Source organism: Canis lupus, chromosome 24 (genome assembly GCF_011100685.1).
Source record: "Canis lupus familiaris isolate Mischka breed German Shepherd chromosome 24, alternate assembly UU_Cfam_GSD_1.0, whole genome shotgun sequence".
In the NCBI taxonomy this organism is placed as follows: Eukaryota; Metazoa; Chordata; class Mammalia; order Carnivora; family Canidae; genus Canis; species Canis lupus.
Window position 1 is genome coordinate 17,659,228 of NC_049245.1, and position 6,441 is coordinate 17,665,668.

Here is a 6,441-nt window from a genome sequence, read left to right on the forward strand (position 1 = left end):
GATTTATTTGGCAAACAGAATTGAAACATTACATGTATACCACAGGGGACTACCTCCGGAGGTTCCAGACGATCTCTCTACTCCTAATCAAGTTGGGTCTGCCCCAGGTATGCCTTTACCTTCTCCTTTGTAGTTGATAAATACACCTTAAAAAGCCCTCGACACCATTTGTGTTGCTTGAAAGGGAATGCTTTGGCAGACCAGAATGCCAATCTCTGGTTGAGGTGTATTCGCTTCCTGTGGCTGCTGTAACACATGAACACAAACTGGTGGCTTAAGACAACAGAAATTTAGGGGCTCCTGGGTGGCTCAGTCGGTTGTACTTCTGCCTTTGGCTCAGGTCATGATCCTGAGGTCCTGGGATCAAGCCCCTTATCAGGCTCCTGGCTCAGCGAGGAATCTGCATCTCCCTCTGCCCCTCCCCCTGCTCATGCTCTATTTCTCTCAAATGAATAAGTAAAAATCCTTTAAAAAAAAAAAAAGACAACAAATTTATTCTCTCACAGTTCTGAGAGCAGAAGTCTAAAATTCAAGATGTTGGCAGGGCCACATTCCCACCAAAAGTTCCAGAGAAGAATCCATTCCTTGCCTCTTCCAGCTTCTGGTGGCATCTGGCAATCTTTGGCCTCCCTTGGCTTATGATCACATCACTCTGTTCTCTGCCTGTCTTCACATCACTTTCTCTGTGTATCTATGTCTCACCTCCCTCTGGCTCACTCTTAGAAGGATATTTATCATTGGGTTTAGGGTCCACCCGGATAATCCAAGATGTTCTCCCTATCTCAAGATCCTTAATTTAGTTACATCTGCCCAGACTCTTTCTATAAAGACTTGTAACATTCAAAAGTTCCAGGGATTAAGATGTGGGCATCTCCTTTGGGAAACCACTGTTCTCCCCGCTACACAAGGTTATGATCCTAACTAAACCACCAAAGAGCAGATCCCTAGAGGGATTCAAACAACTCCTAAGATCCTTAAATGCCAGTCACCTCTAAAGATGGCCATTATAAAACGCCAACATTTAGCCTCTGATTTTCAAAAGGAATGCAAAAAAAAAAAAAAAAAAAACTGTTTGTAACCTTCACCCACATAATTTCACAGTGGCCAGTTGAGTTGGTGGAACCAGATGATTTCAAATGAGTGTTCGCTGAGCGAGAGTCACCAGTGTTCCTCTGCTAAGTATGTACAGACGCAGAGCAGACTTCTGCCCCTATCAGAGAACTCACTGGGTCCTGCAGTGTCCAATGACCACCTTTCTTCAAAGGCCGAAGGCTTTAGACAAAAACCCAAGCCAAAAACTACAGGAACATGTCAAACACATTCCAACCCTGGGCACTTTCTATTCCTTTTTGGGAGCAGGGGCATGCACCACTTAATCCAGGCCCTGCTGGTGCCTCCCAGAGGCACTCCTCCTGGGAGAAAAATGCCCATTCTTGCCCTAGACAGACCAGGCTCCCTGGAATGTGCGAAGTCCTCCCTAGTTGCCTCTTGCAAAAGGAACTGGTGCTCAAGGACAGAGCTACACATTCTAACCCTCAATGACACTTAGAGGTGTGCGGTCCTTCATGTCTTCAGTTGTTGATTCACATGTTCATCTCTCGACTGAACAAACTCACTGAGTGACTTCGAGCGAGCCCAGGCCTGTACTCACTGCTGGGCACAACAAGACAAATATGTCACAGTCACTGAAAATCCCCAGAAGGCCACTGTCTCCAGATATCACCAGTAAACAATGAAATTACAAAGGACTGCTGAGGAATAAATCGAAGGCAATGGGGACCCAAAGGAGGAGGTAAGTGAGATTTTTGCAGACACTTAATCCCCAAGTGGGACAGTTATTATCACCACTTTACATTTATAGGGAAATGAAGGATCCAAGAATAGTGACTAACCTGCAGAAGAGAGAGGAAGAGGAATTTGGTAGGAGCCCAAGGAGTGATAAGGCACAGAGAAAGCAAAGTGAGGAAGGCCAGTCTCACTTCCTAATATTTTTTTCCTGGGATACTTGGGATATTTCTTTCTTTCTTTCTTTCTCTACCTTCCATTCCTCCAGAGACTCATTATCAAGGGAAATCCTCCTTTCTTCACTGTCTTCTCCAGAGAATCTTGGCCCAGGAGAAAAGGAAATGGAAAATGGCTTTGAGCCATCTTATTTGTGAGCTGGAAGGTTGACATCCCAGCAGGAATTGTCTTAGCCTCCCTAATTGGGATTGGAGTCATGCAACCCTGCCTGGCCTCTCAAGTTGATTATAGGCCACTTCCTCTGAGTTGACTGGCCTATTTTAATTCTGTGTTAGGAAATCTCCCTCATTAGCATTTGCCACTCGGCTTGAGGGTCAGAGAATTTGTCAGATTAGCAAAGTTTATCCCTGGAACTTTCTCATCTTTCTTTTCATTTGTACAGAATATCCCCATGGACTGTCTTCCCCACTTTTCTGTTACCCACAATGGGTAATCTGATCTCAGGGGCCAGAGGAGGTAGTAAGATTCTAGGTCACTTGTACTAGGAGGTACAAAGAAAATGTGATGTAACGAGAAATACTGGTTCTTGGAGTTAGGAGACTCAGATTACAGGAGTAGACTTCTAGGCAAGGAAGGTAAGAGATTCCCATCTGCACTGGGTGAATCCTACTAGAAAGGGTTCGCTAATTCTCCATGAAGGTTAAAGGAATGCAAGCTGAGCATCCACTGTCCATGTCAATCTCCTGATGCATTCCCAGAGCTGAATGAATTGAAATTGTCACCATCACCAGCTCATTCCCAAATGGTATTCCCAATTCCCACGTTTTTTTAGCAGGTGGTGCTGAAAATGTGCCTGATGGGCCTGGTCAGAAAGGAATAGCCACATGAACAGCATCCACTGGGCCTGGGTGGAGTGTTAGCTGGGGTTCAGAGCAGCCAGCCTACCGGCTCTTTTCACAATCTATCCATGAAGCATTGCCTGACTAATGCCCAGATCAAGTCTTCCCGGGACTCTTGCTGTCCTGCAGCACAGACAGGCTGGGTGGTCATCATACCTGTTCCCTTTTCCTGGACATTTGGCTGAATCACATTTCCTCCTTGCATCTAAGTGAGAGCATGGGCTCGGACAGAGGTGCTGTGTGTGGCTCCTCCTAAGATGTCCACATAACCCTCCATGCTCCCACTCTGTTCTTAGGGCAGCTGGATGTAGACAATTTAGAAGAGGTCTCCAGGATCCTGGAGAATTCCCACACTCTGGGAAAAAGTGGAGCCATGCATCAGAAGGAGCCTGGACCCCTGAGTTTCCTCATGGAGATCTGTCCATGAGAGTTGCCAACCTGGTACACTCACACTGGATGCTGAGTAAGTGAGAATTACAGTTTCATTGCACTAAGCCACTGACCTGTGAGGGTTCTTTATTACAGCTTTTAACCTATCCCAACTAATCTCTGCCTCACTCAGAGTTTTCCACCCCAGTGTGTCTTCCAACTTTGTCCAATATGCTGCTTCCCAATAATTTCCTCTCCTAAAGAACATAAAAAGAAACAAAAAGCTATCTCTTAGGAGCAGAAGCAAACACAGCTGCAAAGCAAACAGCCACTGCAAGGGTCTGCAGAACAGCCAGCTCCTTGCCAGGCCTTGAGTAGGATATCATTCTATTGGCGTCCATCCCCAACCTCTACCTTCTCCATTGTGATGGGATATATAATCACTAACCTCCAACTCCATTAATTTTAAGCAAAAATTAGCATAAATAATCCAATCATAACTGATCTCAAGTCTCCTACAGCTTCAGTTGACAGAGGGATCAGGCTGGCTGGGAGGTTATTAGATCACCAAGCATCTCCTTCCTACAAACGACATCCTTTCCCTATATACTTACTCCCTGACCCAGGACCACCGGGAGGTGCCAGTCCTAAGCACCAAATTCTGCTGTCCTGAGGATGAGGGAAGGTAGCCCCAAGCCCTCACGCCTTCACCCAGTGCCCCTGCTGACCACAGTATGTAACTGGAGTAAATGACACAATTAGGGGGATCAGGAAGGCTCAGGTTGTGGGTCAGTAGGGATTATAGGTCTGGTGGTAGCCAGGAGTAGGGTCAAGCCATAGGAAGCTGAAAGGTCAAGCTAGGACTAGAGACCCATTTGCAGCTGAAGAATAGACTGGATGTCCATGTTCTTCATAGGGACTGATCCAAGTGGCTGCTTTAGCCACATCTACCAATGATGTGCATGATTTTGTACTCTTTCAGTCTCCACTACTATTCAGGGGTGGGGAGGTACTGAGAAAGGGTTTCTCTGGATTTGGATTTTCTTTGAAGATTTCATTGAAGAGAGTCTCCAGGACTCAGATATCAAAGCCAGAGAAAGCTTCGGTCCATAGCAATAGGACAGCTCTCCTCCTAACACTTAGTGACACTTTATGCCATTTGAATGTGAGCCCCAGAAGTCATTCTGCGTAATTCAACATCATATCCAGTGCCCGGAACAGTTGCAGCATATAGCTGGTGCCTTATTTGTGCTGAATGAACAAATAAAGGTTGGTGGAGTGGAAGGGAGCCAGGGGAATGCTGGTCCCCCAAAACAGGATATCCATCAGGAACGTCTTCTCCATCAGTATCCTCTCCCATTCGGCATTCTGACTCTGCAAGTGACAACCACCTGTACCATCTTCACGAGAGAGGAGGAGGTCCAGATCTCCTCAAACCCCTTGTGACCTCTAATAGGGGCTCCAGTTCAGGTTTATCTGCCCAGGGGTTAACTTCTTGGTTGTGGGATGAACTTCTCCTTTTTCTTTATGCTCGCTCTAAAGGGGCCTCATACAGGAGGGGAGATAAATACACATGCTAGGTATCCATCTAAAACCCAGCCTTGCCACTGTATCAAAAAGAACCAAAAGGTCAGGAGGGTCATCAGAGCTCACCTTGCTTTCACTCCTACTCTTCTATGGTAAACTCTCAAAGACCCAAGTAAAAGATGGAAGATGTAATGGGGAAACAGAGGACCTTGGAAGAGCTGTTTCTAAGCTAGGACACTAAGAGCTTTAGCTTCCTGGGCTGGATTTCTAACAAATTTCTACCATTTTCTGCTTTGTCTCCATAGCACCTTCTCATCTAGGTCTCTCCCGGCCATCCACAGCCAGTGAGTGGGCTCCAAGGCCCCCAGTTCTCCACTTCTTTCCAGACATCTCTCCAAATAGGCCCTCAGCTCCCTGGCACAGCTCAAGCCTTGGTCACCTTGCACCTACACGGTGCTATTCTCTTCCCCCTGCCACCCAACGTGTCCAGCCAGCATGATGCCCGCCACCCTGGTTAGTAATTTTATGTGGGTCAAATGAATGATCTCTTTTTGTCTCTCCCTACCCAGTCCTGCTAGTTAGCAAGAGGCTTCCCAAATGCAACCCTCCACCTGTGTCCCTGGTTCAAACCAGTTCCATAGATCCTCTGCCCTCCCTGTCCAAGTCCTGCCTGGCCAAGACCCACGCAGCCAACAAACCCAGGCCCTGCTCTGGGGTCTTAACACATTTTAACTAACTCAATGTTCGTATCATTAAATAGACACTACTCTTACCCTCATTTTACAGATGGACTGAGACACAGAGAAATCAAAGAGCTCCTATGGTCCACAGCCCAGATTTGGAGCCAGCCAGTCTGCCAACCCCCCCCCCCCCCCCCCACTCTTTAACCATCGGTCCAAGTGCCCTTTCCCACCCTCCAGCACTTAACCCTCCCTTCCCGGAAGGCCACTTAGTGTACCAAGGAAGTTTCATTCCACATCTGATATGGAGTAAAGTAACAATGCAGAAGTTGGTACATGCAAACCGATGACTGGTGGGCAGGATCCCAGATCCATAACCAGATAGTCTCTTGTTCCTTTTCCCGTCACAGAGCAGCACTGGCATCTGGTTCCTCCCGGGACTCTCTGCACTCCCCGCGCTGCACAGAGGCGTTGGAGACCCTCGCCTGGCCAGTGGCTTGGGAGGAGTAAGGAGGTGCGGCAGATCCCTCCAGGCAGTCCCAGGAGGCAACAGCCGCGGTATTGCGCGGTCCAGTCCGCAGTCCGCAGATCCCAGGCGCTTGCTGCTCTCTGGCGGCCGGAGCCGGGAGCCGGGGAGCCCCGGAGCCCGGCGACCCGGGAATCGCGCCGTCTCCGCTCCGCGCGCCCAAGGGCACCAGCGAGTGACCGAGAGGCTGGGGGGAAAGGGCGGGAGGAAGGGGCCCGCGGCCGAGGGGAGAGGAGGGAAGAGGCCCGGGAGGGGCGCGCCAGGGGCGCAGCGCGGACGGCGAGGAGGGAGGGCGGTCGTGGGCGCCGGCGCGAGGCAGGGGTGGCTGCCGCCCGGCCGGCGCGGACGCCCCGCCGCGACCCCCCCCCCCCCCCGGGCCCCGGCGTCGCCGCTCGCCCCTCCGCCCCGCGCGGGCGCCCCCTCCCTCGGCGCCGGCCGCCCCCTCCTCCTTCCCGGCGCTGCCCCTCCTCCGTCCCGC